Source organism: Haemaphysalis longicornis, unplaced genomic scaffold (genome assembly GCF_048455015.1).
Source record: "Haemaphysalis longicornis isolate Haplotype H1 unplaced genomic scaffold, Haemaphysalis longicornis Haplotype H1 scaffold_1, whole genome shotgun sequence".
Classification (NCBI taxonomy): Eukaryota; Metazoa; Arthropoda; class Arachnida; order Ixodida; family Ixodidae; genus Haemaphysalis; species Haemaphysalis longicornis.
In genome coordinates this window covers 478904395-478923205 of record NW_027526203.1, presented here as the reverse complement: position 1 = coordinate 478923205, position 18811 = coordinate 478904395, and the positions used below count along the sequence as shown (strand labels likewise).

The 18811-nt window shown below is 45.4% G+C and overlaps 1 long non-coding RNA gene across 1 annotated transcript; it reads right to left on the bottom strand.

Moving 5' to 3' along the window:
• Nucleotides 1-8780: 8780 nt before the first annotated feature.
• On the bottom strand, nt 8781-15466 carry LOC144156321 (uncharacterized). Its single transcript, XR_013319743.1, has 2 exons — nt 12324-15466; nt 8781-8931 (listed from the first exon to the last, which is right to left on the bottom strand). It is a non-coding gene; the product is annotated as an uncharacterized LOC144156321 (long non-coding RNA).
• Between the last annotated feature and the right edge of the window lie 3345 nt (nt 15467-18811).

Below are 18811 nucleotides of genomic sequence, written 5' to 3'. Positions count from 1 at the left end.
TTAATAAAGCTGACAATAAATTGAACTCTCAATTTTATTATTTGCGACAGTTACGTCTGCACGTATCGGTTCAGCCAGGGCCATCTGGAGACGTTCTTCAGCTGTATACACTAGATAAAAGGAAGGAATGCGATATGCGAATGCGATACGCGATAGAACGAAGGAATTCGATATGTGTAGCACAGCCTTCTCATTTATGCCAACATCAAATCGGTGGCCACAAAGGTGCCACACCAGACCTTGTAGAATTTCCGCGCTTCCATTCCAGCGTGCTCACAGCAACAAGGATGATGAAGATGCATTACCGAAGCTGGGTTCCAGTAATGCTGTAGCTGATTATGAAAGTTCTGGCTAATGCTCATTCAGATTGTGGTCATCAGCATTCTTATTTTCATCAAAAATAGTGGGCCATTGCAATGCCATCAGTCCGTGTATCAGAAGCAAAAATAAACACAGAAAAAGCAAGAGGGTCATATGTACAAGCAATTCTTATCCAACAAATTTTATTTCACCACCAGTAATACCACCAGACCTCTAGGGAAGTTTATGATGGTAAGATCAAGGCTAAGATGACCTAATGTGCGACTTCAAAGAAAGGAAGAAACTGTAGAAGAAAGCTAGGGAGGTTAACCAAGGAAAGAAGAAGAAGAACTGTCCAGCTGGCTGTGCTACATGTGGAAATGGGAACAGGAAACTTGAAAGGAAAGGAAAGGACTGGCATAAAATAAAGGATAAAAAATTCGGGAGAAAAAAAAAAACATGGCGTGGAAATGGGCAGTACAAAAACAGCACCATGGGCGAAAAAAAGATGGGCATAAAAGAAGCAGGCAAAATGACAAAATGGGCAAACGAAGGTTACTGCATGCTGGTAACACCCCTACAGCACCTGTGACTGTTTTTCTCTCTTAATCACTGCAATCTGCTTCTTCAAGGAAAGAACTGATTTGGCTACTTCAGCTCCATCTTGTCTAAAACCACTGAAATATGTCTGATTTTCTGTGTACATAATGTAAATAGGGTACATAATTTCTAATTTTTAAAAAATTTCTCCTGAAGTGTCTGCTCCTTCGTGGAAGCTTTCGTGACTATTTGCCTCGTAGAATTGCATTTGCTTTGTTCATTTTTTGCTGTTTTATGCTGCCTCTGCTTGTATTTGTTTATTTCGTTCTTCTCCTCTTGCCAGTGCTTAGGTTTTTATCATGAAATTGTTTTTTCTTCAAAAAGATTTTTGGCTTTTAACCCTGTCTGTTTATTGGCTTTAAACCTGCCATAGCTTTGCTGGAAATAGTTAGCTCCTCACACAATTTTCCTCTTTCTTTATTCTGGGAGAGGGGGCATGAAATTTTAAAAGGTAAAGAGCCCTGCAGCGACTAATGAACACTTGCACTACTTTCTTTGTAGTTGGAAGTACTGAAAGCTATAGTTCCACAAACCCAGAATGGAAATGCGCGTTCTACATGATATCTTCTAGTCTCTGGTTTGCTTTTGTCGAGATTTTGTTTAAGCTGCTATTAAATAGAATTATTGCGACCTAATGTAACCTGACAACAATAATCATGTACCTTGTGTGACGTCCCCAAGCATACAATCAATGACAAATCTTCTAAGCGTACCTAGAAAAACGAAAAATCTCTTGAGAGAGTTTCTTGATGCACATAACTTAGTAATATTAGGCTTGGGTATTTCACGGTTATGGAATCTAAGCTAACACAAGGGCCACTACCTAAAAGCATTTCAACTGGAGAAAAAAGTTGACACACGTGCTGCAGGGGCCTCGTAGACAGGCACAGGAATAGGCACAGAAAGCATGTTTGTTTAGCATAAAGTGCAGTCACAAATACGATTTCCATTTACATGCATTTCTTGGAAGCATTGTCAAGTTCGAACTTCCATTCGCTAGAAAAGCAAGTAGTTGTAAGGAGCACCTCAATAGATTGCGAAAACAATCAGCTGACGCATACAGGGGGGGCGTGGGAGGCGTGTGAAACATGTTAAAATAGCGCTGTACAGACGGGACAACAAAGAAAAGACTACACAGGAATAGCGCTGCATATCAACTGAACTCTTTTAGCACACACAAAATGATATATACAGAAACAGCGCATGCGCGAATACAGGGGAAGCCACCAGGAAAAAAAATCAGGGGGAAAAAGCAATCAGGGGGAAGTGATTTCTTTCTAAAGGAAGCAGGAAAATAAATGAACTGGGGATATTATTAAGCTCTCATGGGAGCTCACCTGCATTTAACACAGTCCGGAAGCGGGAATAGTTGGGGAATAGGATAGGAGAAAGAAAAGTAAAGATTAGAAAGGTGAGGAAAGAATAGAGAAGAGTAGTTCCACTGTGGTCGATTCCGTCGCACACAACACACCACGAACACTGTAGGCTGACGTAATGCTGCGTCCGGGAGACGAGAAACTTCAAAGGGAACAGTGAAGCAGTGAAGCGCGGAGGCGAGCATGGTGCGACGAAGAGCGAAGTCTGCGGCGGTCCCGACCGCTTTGGAGACGAGTACTGGGGGGGGGGGGGGGGTCGGGAGCTGGCACTCGACCGCCCACACCAGCACAGCGAAAGCCGGACGACGTCCAACGGCCCGCGCTTGCAACGGGCCGCCGAAATGAAGCCCCTTCGAAGCACAAGAGCACGAAAAAACACGTCCGCTCAACTCCGAAGCGACGACCGAACTCCCCTGACGCACCCGCAAAAGCTACCTCTCCGAGCGTACGAAGTACCCGCTATTCTACGCGCTAGCCTTCTCCGTTGCGCAGAATGCAAAGCTGCATCTAACGCGGCAGCATGGCACAAAAGTTCGCTACCTACCACAGGAAAAAACTTCACACAACGTTTCTGCACAGCGAAGTTTTCACGGCGCACTCACAGCAACGGTGGCTGCCATGATGGAATGCGTTGGTTACTAGGTGAATACCGACTACTGCCGCCAACTCTAGTAGGCGAAAAGGCAGCGGGCAACGCTGTGAGGGTGGCATCATGTCAGCGCCCGGGTGTAGCACGGTTTCAATGCACGGGCTGGCCGGGCAGCTTTTCCTCTAGAGTCAGTAGTATTAACTCTAGGCCGCCATTATTCCCACCGGGTGAAAATAACGCTTTTCGGCCAAAAGCGTTATATCCACCCATGCGTCATTTCCGGTTAAACATTTTGCTTACAAGCCAATAACTCCTTATTTTGGTGCTATAATATATAAAACGATAACTATTAAGCTTTAAAAAGCAAGCACAACGACAACATTTGTTAAAATAGAGCAAGTTTGTAGCTTAACTTCCGGTTTTAACGACTGCAGTAGGTGAAGACTAAATTTACATTTTCTTGCTTCACAATAGGTTAAAATTGTTATACGCAGAATTATTTGAGCTCATTTTGTGGAAAAAATTGATTTGTGAGGCAGTTTGGAACAGTTTGGTTGGTTCAGTTCTCATGTTGGCCACAAAGGGCAGCGCGAGCGGTATAGTTTGCGCGGTGCGTTCAAAACTGTGCTGGAATTCGTGTGAACGAAGTGTGTTCCTTATTCTGTCGTAGCTTTGTGATTTTTATATACTGTTATCTGGATCTGGTTGATGATATATAGACACAACCGCTGATCAATAGCGGGGGGAGGTCTAAGTAGCCACGACCACTTTGTACTGGTAGTTTCAAAGCCAACACGTCGCGCCTAGCCATCTAGGATGGCTGTACGCAACATACTCGCGAAAACAACGTGCATGTGTACGAAAATTGGCGCAATTATGTCTATGTTTTCATAAATATCAATAGAATAAAGTACTAGCACACGTTTTATATGCAGAAAAACTTCATTCAAAGTCTCTTTGGAAGCGTCATAAAACCGATCCTCTTTTTTCTTGTAAATTTAGGCAATCAAGGTGAGCCGGCCTTTCTAGCACTCAGCTATCGTAATTTCGTGACGTGCGTGCAGAAATCTGCTGGACGCCAGATGAGCGTTGTCAACCAAGGCATCGAGCGCCAATCTGGATTGGTGCACGTGAACTATCTTTATAAAGATAGTTTGAGGGCAAATAAAGTATACTTACAAACATAACGCCTGAGATCAGTAGAAAGTAACGGATAACGTATCTCGTAAGTGATCGCCTAACCGTGTCAACTCAGCAGTAATGGCGATAAAGAGGGATGTCGACCTAAAAATGCGAAAAGGGGAGGAGATGCTAATATATCTTAGTTATTTACCCCAATGGTGCCAAAAGGCGTAAATGTTACTTATTCACACCAATATTGATTATTACTGCGTTTTCTGGTGCCGGCGAGAAACTGAACACGCACGCGCACGCACGCTGCAGCCTGCATCTAACTTTCGCAGTTTTCTTACAAACATTGTTCGTTATAAAAAAAAGAAAGAAGCTAACGCTGTACGTATGTTCTTGGCGCTTATCTACCTAGTATATTATTACTAGCAGTTGTTTCCAGTTTCAAAATTTTACGAATTCAACGGGGTAAAAATTGGGGTTTATACCGCGTCGATTCGGACTTGGTGGGACAACCAAATCTTGATCGCAGTAAGGGATTATTGAATTGACCCGAGTAAAACGCGTAGCTTTATACACTAATGGGACTCCAAGACTTGATCGAAGCAACTGATAATATCAGACTAAACGAGGTCCAATTAACGATAGTTGGCAGACTCTCCATCGTTACTTCAACCCAGGCCTACTGGGGCCGCTAAAATTTAGTTTAATAAGCGGAAAATGGGACTAACAAAAAAATACATGGCTTGTATGCCCTAAGTCGGACCTCATGATTTAACTGAAATAAGTTAGCAGATATAATTAAGTTACATATCAAATAAAGAGAGTCGGCTACATTAAAGTTGGGAAACCGCTATGGATAAATCGGGTTTTTATGAGTGCCGTACATTTTAGAAATTTCACTTCTAGTCCCGCAAGGAAGAATTAATTACCAGCGACCTTTTGAGATGGCAGGATCACCCGGACAGCGCAAGAAAGTGAGCTATGTTTCCTAACGCGCGCTTTTCCTTACGACGTTTGACAAATGTTCGTATTATAAAACGAATAACGCCGGTTTATTTTTTAATTAACGACAACGCCTGCACTGAGGGTTTATTAAGCTTGTAGGAAGTGGTTATTTAAGCTTGTGTGGTTATTTAAGCTTAAGGAAGTGGTTTATTAAGCTTGTAGGAAGTAGGAAGGAAACCTGTTCTCGCGCTTTCTGGACGCTCTCGTGAGCGAGGGTGCACAACTAAAAAATGCGCGCCAATCCACCCTGTGAAGGTGGTTGGAAAGCGAAGCTCTAAACGACACCTATAACGATTACCCATGCGACGTCACTTAATTCATACACGTGGCTCTCCAAAGAGTGAAACCAGAGACAAATGAAATGCACTTAATTAACCGCTCCCCCTATTACTTCATAGAGATATTCTTTGCTAAGGTCAAATGAATGCATGATCCATGAATGGTGTTTGGTCGAGTTGTAATTGGTAAAGCACGTGAGTGGAAACTTTTTTTTCATAAGATGAAGGCAGCTCAAACACGGTGTTAGACGATCGCACTTCTCCTCTGTCTCTGCCGCCGCCGACGGAGGCGATGAGATCTGTGGCAAAGACGGAGACGTGAGATGCCATTCGTTGGTGTGAGCTTAATGTAATTTTTGGTAACTCCTAGCGCATGCGCAAGGCACGCACACGGTATACGTGCCGTCGGCGGAGCGCACAGTGGCGCAAGAGTTCGCGTGACCCTATCACGTACGTGGCATTCAAAGAGAACGCAAGGGGTAGATCTGCACATGTGCTCGGTGAGTGCACCGTCTGTCTCCCCGTCTCCGCGTGGGTTCGTGGCTGAATTGGTAAGACGACGGGCTCTCGTTCCGTTTCTCTATTTGTTCCTAGTTCAATCCTGGCGGTGCCACTAATTTCTTTTATTTTCTTCGCGGGAGTTTTCTGTTGACACCAGCGGTCGCGGCAGAACCCTTGGGGAGTAGAAGTACAAAGCTCCACTTTAAAAATATTTACGGGTGAGCATTTGATTGATGGCGGTGCAGTCAGTGCGTACAATGCAATTCCAGTTGTGTGTCGGACTGTGTTGACGAACTGAATTCGCTTCCCTTCTCTTCGTCCATCCCTCTCGCCACTGCCCACTTTCGCCGAGAATTCAAACCGCGGACGGCGCCGTGCTTGTCTAAAAAGACGCCGAACCGCATACCACCACCCGGATGCGCGCTTGCCGGCGTAGACAAGAAATGCTTTCGCGTTAAAACAAAAATTGCAGAAAGGTTATAGGTTACCGTTATTTCTTCTAGCTTAAAACTGAATGTTTACAGTTAACATAAGCTCGCTGTGACGCTTTAACAAAAATGTAATGTTCATAAGCTGTTTCACTATAATGAAGAGAAAAACTCTTGTAATTCGTGGATATTTTAGCGCGCAAGCCTATCTCGGCTAGGTCGGCAAAAACACGCATCAGGCTGGCGCCAGGTTGGCGTGCGGAAAATGCGTCTGCAAAACGCGTAACCCTCGCCACGCGCTCAAGTCCCATTGGGTGCGACGCGTTCCATATCGCGTGCATCAGACATCTCGCCCGAAGTCTCGATTGGCGTCCAACTTAAATGAAGAGAGTATTGCAGCCAGTGTTCCTAACATCTGGATTCAAGCAGTACGGATTATGCAACAAGTATCTGCATTGAGTCCGACGAGGGTAGGCAGAAGACCCGTCCACGGATGTATATCGAAAAGTAACATCTTTCTTGCACTCCTCTCATACGAATGCGCGCTTAGAGATCCTCTGCAGATGTTGTTATTCGGCATTATGGCGCGTTCGCTGGGAAATTACTCATGCTGTACATCATGCTTTCGAGAGCCCTCGAAAAAGAAAAAAAAAAAGAATCGAAGTCTTCACTTTAAAACAACGAGCGTCATTCATTTGCCTGAAATCCTGTAGAATATTGAGAGCTAGCTCCTTGAATTGTGCAGTTTTGCACTTATTAAGGCGCCCATGCATAGTTGCGGATTTTCAATCAGTCGGATTCTTCCGATACCTTACGAAAAAGTTCTCTTTCCGATACCTTACGAAAAAGTTTTTTTTCCAGGCAGTGTGGGCGCGCGTCGCATCCATTAAATTCTCATTGTAACATTATAATAAGTGTTGATTACAGCATTTCTGTATACGATGAATAAATCCGCGCTTGGGAGGCTACTTGGCTCTATATGTTCCCTACGCGGAAGTATTTTATTATTATTATGCATAAAATGGTCAGGCCTTTATACGGCCGGCTGCGCTTTGGCGACCATCAATAGGAGGAGGGAGGCAAAACGTTTATTACGAAAATAACAAAACGGTTGGTGGTACAAAGAAAATTTAAAAAACCGCTCGGCGGCACGCAGCGCATGCTGGACTCAAAAATATATGCACTCCGGCGAAATTCACTTCAAGTTTCTTCTATTCTCCGCCAACAAAAAATTAAGAAATTTGTGCCATCGCGCACTCTGTGAAGGTGGACGACATGTGACACAATTTTTGGCTGCAGGAGGCATACACCAACGAAGGTCGCGCAGGAGAAACGGACCTCATGTGGCGGCGAGCTATGCAAGATGACAGCTAATTTCGCAAAGGTCCCTGAAATTAATTTGAGGGACCTCAAATTTCGCTTCATTACTGCGCCCCAGTGCGGACGATTCCCGCCACCGCGGGGAGTTGGAGGAAAGTAGTCACGAATGCAAATCCATGGAGCATGGGGGAGAGAAGGGCACATGCGTTTCTGTTGACGGAGAACAAAAATACACGGAACCCTAGCCGCATACAGACAAAATGAAGTTATTGCGAGAAAGTATGGGTCAATTGAGATTCTCTGCTTGATTGACGTTGTTTATTTGCTGTAAATAACTAGTTTGGTTAGTCGTGCGTGACGACCCGATTGAAGACCACATTGAAGAGTGCCATAAATTTTAGCATCATAAACATTTTTGAAGTTACTGGCTAACTAATGTTGGTTTATTGGCTAAAATCCATTACACCACTTTGTACTCTTGTCCAGGGCTCCTTATTGTACAGCTTCAACATTTTAGGAAGTCAATAGGAATTGCCAAAACTGCTGTAACATTAAGATTTCTATAAAATTGAAGCACTTGACAATGACAAAGCTAAATTTATTCCGAAGTGGTAAAGTACGCACCCTGTGCTTTTATCATAAATTATCTTTGCCGTTATTTCAATGGTGCACTTTTTCCTAGTGCGATAGGTCTCAGTGCTACAAAAGGTCACTTTGAGACACACTGTTGCTTTTGGCACTTATTTCATTCATTAAATGAGTCGCAAAATACAATAAACTTTTATTTATCGAAACTCAAATGACACTGCTTTCTCCTCGTTGAGCGTGGACGTATGGCTTTGGTATGGGCACGAAAAATACTCCACTCAGTGGTGGGTCAGCAGGCACAACTGCATGCGTGAGGGTCCTCTCCTATCTGCCTAGGCATGCACTCTTGAGGCCCTGCTGCCTGATGCACGAGTCTTGCTCTGGCTTTGGATGTCCAAAGGCACTGCTCTTATGCCTTTTGTACACCGTGCCAATTGTGCTTAGCACACTAGCTATTTAATTAAGTGGTCACATCTGCCCTGTTTAGCAGTGGCGTTGACTACCCGTGTCTTCTGTTGTCCACCAGTGTTGGCTATCCATGGCTGTCATATTCAGATAGGAAACTTTTTGCAATGAGAAAAATGCTTGAACAATGAAAAAGTCTTCATATCAAAACATGCATGTTCTCAGCTTGTGTGTAACCTGACAAAAAAGTGAACAGTGGAACAGGGCTCCCAATTTTATTAATGCAACAAGTGTACATCACGCAGATGTCATACATTTCTGGGTATCACACATGTACTCCTACTGTAGACCAAAAAGAAGCCTTGGTGCTTGGCAGCGCTACGCTTGCAGACGGCCACAGCTGCTTGAACCTGCATGGAGATTAAAAAAAACATGGCAGTACATAGAACAAATGTAGCAATTACTGGCATGAGATAAAACTTCCCTGCAATTATGTGCCACGCAATTTACAAAGAATGTCATGCACAATAAAACCGAGGTGCGTACAGGCAATAATACTATGAAGTAGCCTTTCTTGGTCCACGTGAGCGCAGAGGTTAACACTGCAGCGAACCCACTTGTGGCTGCCAGGTGGACAATTTTGGATAGAGTGAAGGCCATTACAGGCACGCAAGGAATGCATTATTATGAGAATTTGGTGTGCATTCGATTCCTGCTACAAGCAAGGCTGGAGCACTGCTGCAGTTGGTGGCTAGTGTTGCTTGTATAGCAACCACCTGATTTTTCAAATGGCCCAGATTACCGCACGAGGTGAATATCATAGCAATTGCCCTACGGCTGCCATTCACACAAGAACTGCAACACTTCACTGCTCAGTGAACATCCTTCACTGAGCAGATTTTGCTACCCAGCAAAAGCCGGACACTGACTAAAAGTTATGATTCATGCTCCTTCCTTCCCCACTTCGGTCCAACAAAATCTCTTAAGTGTCCGCACAAAGAGTAACTTTGCTGCTTAATTTGTCATGTGCCTTGGGTGGTCTGCCAGCATGCACTCTCTACCATAAAAGGAAAATTTTCCAAGTCTATTACTTGAGCAAAAGTGGTGTAACTTTAGTTATTCATTGAGTATAGCCTTAGCCACCATATTTATGTAATAACTGGATAAACATACATCTTTAGGAGAAGCGTAACCTTATGTTTCTATCAAGGCTTACCATCGTGCCAGTTTGCCACATCTGAAACAAGTGGGCTCAACTGTACTGCACTACTACTACTACTACAAAAAAAAAAAACGCATTTAACTGAAAAAAAAATGACTCAATTACAAAGCTTGACACAAAACAATACAGACAAACCTCGTTAATTCAAACTTTCAGGAGACGAAAAATTTCATTGGAAATTATTATATGGGTTTTAATGACACACGGCCAACTAGAGCAAAGAGCACCAAAAATGAAACTTTGTTCAAATTAACTCGAGTTTGAACTATTGAAGTCCGATTAGTGGTACAGTGCACACACCAATATTACCACTTTCCTGCCCATGCCTATTCAAATCAATGGTAGTTTATCAATGCTCTCAAGTTAAAAATTTGAATTTTCCATTTGAATCTGGCGCTTTCCAAGCACGCACTAAGAGCTGACTCCATCTACTGAGTATTAGAGACATTTTGCTTTTCGCGAAGTGCCTATTTTTTATAAAGCGTCACCGGAGTTATGTGAGGGGCACCCTGAAGATAAGCTATAGCGGCGGCATCACATGTGACCATGCCATGGAAACGCCACCTTTCTAGTGATTCTGACAAGCATGTGAATGTTTAGATGATATTAGGAGAGCTGACCCTGAGGACAATTCTTATTCATCGTATTTTTGTATGGAAAGTGAAAGTGTGTATAACCAGCTGGGAACCCGGTACCCTTGTTCAATACAAGCCCCAGAAAATGCAAAAGCATGGAAACTGTAAATTGCACTGCTAACAAAAAGTGGCCCACAAAACCATGTTTTCTGCGATGCATGTGCGGACAACTTATGTTTAACAAGTTCGAGGAACTGCTTTCTCCAGAGGCATGAAACCCCGCAAGGGATAATTTTATTTTTTCTAAATCAAGAAATCTTAGTTAGGCATTTCATATTTGCAGGAGTTTTGCACTACTAGTATGTGTACAAAATGTATATCTGAAATTTTTTGTTTTGTCTGTATGGAGCATTACATTTTTGCTTATTTGCAAGGGGGGCAGTATGCTGAGCCCGCACAAGATGCTCATTGGAGTGTCTGGCGAAATTGTGAGGGAAAGAGCGGCACGCACTGCTATGGCACCATCTCTCACTGCCTCCCCTGCACACTTTCGGCAGACGCTACTACTCCGTCCGTAGGCCATCTGAACCACGTGGTGTTTGCGCGGGAGGTTCAAACACCATATGGAACAACAAGGTCGCCGGTGGCGATGGCACGCTGTGAGATAACAGCACAGTAGCGCCCGCCACCATGCGTTCACTGATCACGCACTCACTTCCCGAGACACAGCAAATATGCGCCGTGACTGAGAAGGCTGCAGTTTGCACTGTGCACAAATTAGGGAGAACAGTAATCATCAGTGCATTTTTAAATTCATTCAACAAGTCGTTATGCACATTTAACGACTTAAAACAACTTTCAATGACATCGTTACGAGCCCCAAAAGCCTCTAAAATTCCATTGGAACAAAGCAGATAAATGTATGAATACACAAGCATAACTCTATTGGAGCACTGACCAAGTAGTGCAAGCGACAAGCTAGTACCCTGCCGCTGGGCCTCTCTGTTGCTGACTTCTGTAGTTTCACTTGTTCCTGGGCGAGCGACATGACACAAGTCAGTGGCAAAGGGGCCTGGTGGCAGTTGCTTACACTACTCGGTCCTTGCACCCATGGTTAATTTTGTTGCATCCGTTACTGCCCTTGCTTCATGTGGTTGCACTTCTGGTCTTCACTTGACACAAAGCAGCAGTAAAGAAACCCACAAGACACCAGGCTGAGTATTAGTACAATGGCAGCTGAGTAAAAAAAAAAAAGTTCCCAATAGTCTGTGTGTTGCGGTAAGAAAGCTAGTTTAACAAGACTCATGCGATACCACCACACCATGTGAGGAAATTAAAGGCCAGCTGCACTCAAGTTTCACCCCGACCAAATTTATTTTTACCGTGTAGTACGTACCACCAAATCAGCTGGGACATGAGTGGTGTCCCCAAGAAATGCCTCGTTAATCAGTCGAATGCGTTTAAAAAAGCTCCACTGCAGACCACGCTGCACCTGCCGGCGGATCGCCTAAACAGCCACGACATGCCTGTGACGGTCCGGCTGTCCGAGGCTTTCTCTGGCCAGCCACGCAGCTGGAGAACCGGTCGAGCTCTGCTGCGAACGCTCCACCCATTTGCTGCCCCGTGCGCGCATAGAGCTTGCGCGCAGGCTTGCTCCCGAGCTGGTGACCGGCTGCTCACTGGATGGCTGCAACGTCGTTTTAATGGCTGCGCTCTCCTCAATTTTGGTTTCAAAATCGCCGATTTTTGCTGACCGCTTGCGGCATCCACGCGCGTATTTCAGCTGTTGTATTTTGCAGGCTTGATTTCTTTTTCTGCAGACTATACGGAAATAGTGTTTTCAAGAGGTCGAAACTTTGAGTGCAGTTGCCCTTTAAAAGTAGTAGCAACTTTAGTACCAGAAAAGGGGTAGTGGGCCATTGGTTCATTCTGCAGCCTACTGCAGAATATGGGCAAGACTATGGCAACTCAGATTACTTCAATTCATGAGTTGTAATGCACTTACCTAACTGCTGTGCTTGGTAAGGTAAACGCTATCCCCTTTAGCGGTGGCCATGGTTCTCCGGGGCCATCCAGGTAGATATGGCCTTTGGGGTACAGGTACTGCAATGACAGGTTTGTCTCCCGAGCATCACTGTTGCAAGCTTTCAGGTCATACACAGTAAATGCCCAAATTGCCTTTATGCAGGCTCATCTAGCACAACAAGATGGCAGACAGCACAATTATGACAGTCTGGTAGATGCTTAAATTAGATATGAATGTTCAGAACTTGGCAACGAGCATCGTTGCACACTCTACAATGTTAGTCCCAACATGCAGCACAGAGTACAACATTCAGAAGTTGGGCGCAAAAGAATGCATTTACACATGCACTTGGCACTCATCAGTAATGCGCGTGCATATCTTAGCCAGACTCCACCACCACTGCCCAATAATTCAAAACTGCCACGATTAGGATGTAAATAGTGTTACACAGCTTTAGCTCTCCCTCTCTCTCAACCATGCACTGACGCAGTGTTGAAAGACCGTGTTGAGCCTTTCAACACTGATAAACAAAATGCTTAATGATAGCACTTAATGGTGAACAGCGGCATGCTCTATCTCCAGCTAAGAGAAATATTGCTTAGAAGTATAAGAAATTGCGCATTTAAGGCGTCTTAGCCTGTGCAAAAAAAGAAAAAAAGAAAAAAAAAAGCCAGGATAAATTTGGATTATAACTATGGCCTCTGTACAGATAGTTGTCGAAGGCGGTACCTCGCCATGGATTGAACAGCGCTAAGGCGGGACAAAGTGAAGTGAAACAACCACAGGAGCTGACTAACCACTGTTTATTTCGGAAGGAAATATTATTTATAGGGGAACAAAGCAAGCATGGTTATCTGTGTGCTCATTGCGGCACACAAAGAAACAGATCAAATAGGCTGTGATAGTGCGTATCTAACACGAGTTGCAGCGTTTTGCAGGTGAAACGTGAACCTCTCCTATCTCGCCAAATATGTGATTTCTCTGCCCACCGGGGCCACGGACAGCGTGCTCATGCATATCTCACGTGCGCGCTGGCCTCTGTGCCTTTTCAAGACACAGCAGGCCTCAGATTGCAACTTTTCACATGCTGGGCAAGCATGCTGCCGGTCGTTGATGCATCGCCCCGTCTGACCAATGTATGATTCTTTGCAGGGTAGTGGAACTCCGTATATGACTTCCTCATCGCATTTGACAGAGGGTGTTGCCAGATTCCTAGTACAGCTCTCGTGCACTTTCTCTAGGTAAACTCTTTTGCACAGCCCCTCAGCTGGTTGGTCGATGAGAAAAGTAGACGTACGGGATGACTTCTCCTTTTGTGCCCTTCAGACGGGATTTTCTTTGGAGCCGTATACAGTCAAACGCCACTACAATGAATGTTTCTACTACGAAATAGCTTGTACAACGAAGCATGCCACATGGCCTGGCCAGATTCTTATGTATTGTGAGGACCACTACAGCAAATTTGCCTTTTTAACAAAAAAATTAATGCATTCCGAATTGCTGAATTGTGGATTGATAACGAATACCGCATGTTACAATGTGTGCGGCTGCACACATGGGAACGTGCAGCTGATAGGTGTCGTGAGTCATCCAGTTCATCCAGGTAGCTGTAGGAATTGGTAAACACGTACAGTGCAAATGCATTGTAGCATCGGTTGTGACAGCTGACAAAAACGTCTTGGTGGAAGATCAGGCCCTGGTTCTCTCTGACTTGACAACTAACCACATCGCGGAGGCCATCATAGAGAAAAGGGACGCCACAAATGATCAGGCGAGCAGTGACGAATAGCTTGCAGAGGAGCGAAGCGTTATGACAACCGTGAAGCGGTAGCGGCGTTTGATGTGCTGCAGATGTAGATCTCGTCACTCCCTGAACACGTGCCGCAGCACACCGTACACTTCAACAGCAGCAGGTCGGTGGTGGGTTCGTATTCAGTACGTCTTACTACTCCGCACAAAAAAATTGTTGACTTTTTTCGCCTACTCCAGTTTAATTCTGCCGATTATTTCTCTCGGTATGCTTATCTGCTTTATTGGGTCAATGAAGTGCGTGACGTATAAAGTGAAGTGATATGTGTAACGAACAAGTATCGCAGTCCCACACGCTGTTATTCGGGCGCTTGACTGTAGAGCATATCGGCCAGGAGCTTATTGGCTTGCTGTGCAGCAGCTGATCTGGTAACCCAGCAGAGTGGAGACGCTAGATTTGACCCCCAAAACTGGACTGCACTGAGTGCTCGCAGGTCGTGAAGACGGATTGCTATTGTCGTCTAAATCCAGCGTCTCCGCTCCGCTGGGTATCCAGATCAGCTGCTGCACAGCATAGCCAATAAGCTCCTGAGCGGCATGCACTCTCGGCCCCGCAAAGCAGAGAATTCGCATATTTGGCGAGATAGGAGAGGTTCACGTTTCACCTGCAAGGCGCTGCAACTCGTTAGATACGCACTATCACAGCCTATTTGATCTGTTTCTCCGCGTGCTGCAATGCGCACACAGTTCATGCTCGCTTTGTTCCCCTATAAATAATATTTACTTGCAAAATAAACAGTGGTTGTTTCGCTTCACTTTGTCCCGTCTTTGTCACTTTGTCCCATCTGTTCAATCCGAGCAATGAACCAGCTAGTCCAGCTACAAACACTCCTGCAGTATACCTCGACAGGATAGATGAGACAAGGAGACACTTGTTCGCAACCGATGCTGAAGAATATGCATTGCCACCAGCGTACACGATGTCGTGCGGGGCAGACACGCATTTAGCGATAAGTTCGAAAGCCACGGGACCGAACTAGTAAGCACGTCCTTTGTCTGAAAATTTTCGCGCTTAACTGTGGCGGATCTAAGGAGCCTGGGACAAAAGAATGGAAATTGTATAATTTTACACATAGCGCAAGGTCAAGAGGTAAAGTATCGCATCAAAACAAGTGATTGAACAAAAACCACTTACCACTGTAGAAAGAACGTTGAACGACGCGGGAAACGTTACGCGGGCAACGCGGGTGCGCGGCGCAAACGGCTCGCTCATCGGCTCGCATGAAAACAACGCTAGCCACACAGCTACATCACAGAAAAGAAATAATTGTACAAGACATAGCAAGCAAACGTTCCTAAAATGAAGCTGCATTTAAAATATTTATGTTCGGTAAATTTGTAGAACATTTTTATGCAAAAAAACAGCCGGATGCGGATGTGACGCATGGGTGAGAATAACGCTTTTGGCCGAAAAGCGTTATATCCACCGGGTGGTAGCAGACACTTGCCTTAACTCTATGCGTTTTGGGGCAAAAACGACAGCGTTGCCAGCACAGTTTGGTGTGTTTAGGCCGATTTGGCGGTGAGCTTTTTCGCGCAAAGATGAAAATGCAAAGGTTAAAATGGATTTAAAATCTGTTACAGTGAACCGTTACTGTTGAAACTTGCTGGGAGATATCGCTATGTAAAAAGGAAGCATTTCACAACATAATTACCTTAGCTTTGAAATTTCGTGTCAGTACTCTAAGTAGTGTGCACATGGATGTGTTGGATGCCGAGATCGCCTACCCAGGATGGGAGGGACCAAAGGGCACTTGCTTCGTACTATACGCTGATGAATATGTGCAAAATGCAACACACTGGGCCAAAAGAGATCTGAAAACCTGTCGTTTCCAACTTCTCACTATGGCAATTAATCAGCACACCCAAGAACACAGAACAGTTCCCAAGTGGTGTAAAACCTGACGACAATCCCCCGATATGGGCTAGTGCACATGGCTGTTGCAGGGGGGGAAAGAGCAGTGGAGCGCAGTGGTTGCTTTTCGGTCTTTCCAAGCAACCGCAAGGGAACGGAGAACAAGGTGAATGGAGGAAATGACTGGCCTTAGTGACCAGCGTACTTTCTTGTCTACCAGATGCATGGCTGGATGGCATAGATGAACAGCAACATGGGAACTAAAGGACTGCTTGATGGCGATTTTTACTAACGTAGTCTGCACTCGACAGTACACAGTAAAAGGGAAAAAATGGGCAGTGGGACCGAAAATTAGCATGAGGTTACAGATAAACAAAAACTGGGCAACTTTGCACCAGTGGCACGAAGACCGGGCAAACAGTGAAGCTGGTAGACCCACCTAGCTTATTCTTGGTTTGGGTAACTTTGACTCAGCCAAGTTTTTTGTGTGGTGTTTTCATTAACCCCCAAAGAGCAGCAAACACTCGGTCATTAAACTACATAACTCCAGATCTTCTGCAATCGCTGACGTTTCGTCGGATCAGCTCGGTGGCGAAGCATTGCTTCTCGCTTGGCAGTACGGCGCTCTTTCTGGTAAGCTGCCTCTTTGGGCGCCGGGACTTATTTCTGTCTTCCCATGCCAGCAAAACGTATGCACGGAGTCGAGAAGGGGATAGTGCCAGCTGTTCCGAGCTTTTCCTCTCCCGTGACAGCACGGCCAAGCTCCGCCTTCACACTTGTCGTCCGTGGCTCGGAAAAAGGAGAGCGGATGGTCACGAAGGCTGTGGAAGCTGTGGTTGCTGCAAATGCGATGGCTGTGTCTTTGGCAAGGCAGTTGTGGTGTCGAGAATGAGGGACATTTTGACGCTACTCTTCGAGTCTGATACTACCAGTGCATGTGTCAATCGATGGGGGCATTCGGGAATGCCCATATAGTGAGTGTCAGGCTTGTTGAAATGTTTTGACTTCAGTAGACAGACCTGGGCTTGTTGTCTTCCTTGTATGCACAGTGAGGACACAGCAGCAGAGAGGTACCACTGATTACAGGCCAGGCATGGGCGGGAACCCATTAGGTTGCAACAAGAGGCACGCACACGTCAGTCCCCACTAAATGGCAGGACAAGTGATGCCTGCAGGCAGGCTGGGGGCACCACGACTGCCGTCGGGAGATACACTGCAGGAGGAAGAAGTGAGCGTGAAATGAAATGGAACAGCATTCACGCAGCAGTAAATGCAAAAGTGTATGCCTGGTGAGCAGCAGGGAAACGACAGAGAAGACCACACAAGCAGTGCTCCTGCTCTGTTGGCAGCCCAGACATTCCCGCTCTTATTTCAGTCAGTTACAGAACACCCATCAGCTTCACTATTCGAAAGAAAATACAAAACGAAGCAAGCGTTCTTTGGCAGGTATGCCTGGCAAGCAAAAGTACTGGATGCAGTAAGGGGGTGCAACAGGCTAATTACAGCGCGCGTTGCAGTGCCCGCACCAATTGCACGCTCACACAAAATAGGCCTTGCCAAGAGTGTTCTGTCGCGCTCTAACATAGATCGCACTGCAATATAGTTCATTTTCGTTACAAGGTCGAATGTGACAATATGACTGCCAAGTATGTACGAACCACGTTGCCTACAAAAATTGTAGAGGGCGCCAAGTGGTGTTTAATAAACGAAGAAATGCCGTGGGCGAGAGAGGTTTACGAGCCAACAGGAGAGAAATTTCGTCAGAATGCTTCGTGCAACAAACTGACAACAGCGGGCGAACGTGGATAAGGCGCGAGCAGACCAGCATAAACAGCGAAAATTCAAGACTGTAACAGTGACTATGCGCACAGTGCCACACACTTTCCGGATGTCAAGCTCACAAGCCCGCCAAAAAGGAGCACTCACCTGAGTCAGCCGATGCTGGACGGTTGCACGTCCACAGCTGACAGCACAGCCGCAGTGCCAGAAAGACGCTGGGGCTCTTCAATGACGCTGGACTGGGCGACAACCATTACCAGTTTCACGAATTCCTGCGTCAAACGCAACTATACAAAACGTTGCCCCCGCGTTCGCCATGTAGGCAGCCACAGGGCCACAGCACTCTGAAAATGCAAACGAACTGCGCGGAAAAGCCGGAAGGAATTAAATGTGACGTCATACCCGCCCAGGGCTCACCCTCACCCGCTGAAATGGTCAGTAAATTCCTCTGACGAAGGGCAGGTTTGAGACATCAGCTATCAGCTGTTATCAATGGGTGCGATCACGTACGTTCAGCGACATCAGACATCAAGGTTTGATGTCACTGAACGTACATCAAACAGACGGTGTTTATAAGTACTATAATTTGTGTCTACAGCACGTGGTCTACAGATGAAGTCAATAAATGCAAAATTACGTCCCAGGTCTCATATCGCGCCACACCAACATCAGGGGCGGTAGTCTCGTGTTTTGTCCGTTTTCTGTAAGTTTCAAAAGTGTCTGTTTTGATCAAGTCCTGATTGGCTGAAAGCAAACACCCGGATGTGATGCCATGCAAGCATGGCAGAACTATGAGCCGCAGCTTCTCGGAGCAGACGACTGGGAGCAGACGATTTTTCGTTGCCTTGTTGATTCGCTGGCGGGACAATAAACACATAAAAATAGTTTAAAATGGGTTTGGTATTTTAAAATGTGTTTACAAGAACAGTTGTGCAAAAGTCAACCCAAAGCCCGCCTACAACTGGAAGTACGTCACAATAAAATGTACACAAAACAGACAAACACGAGAATACCACCCCAGGTC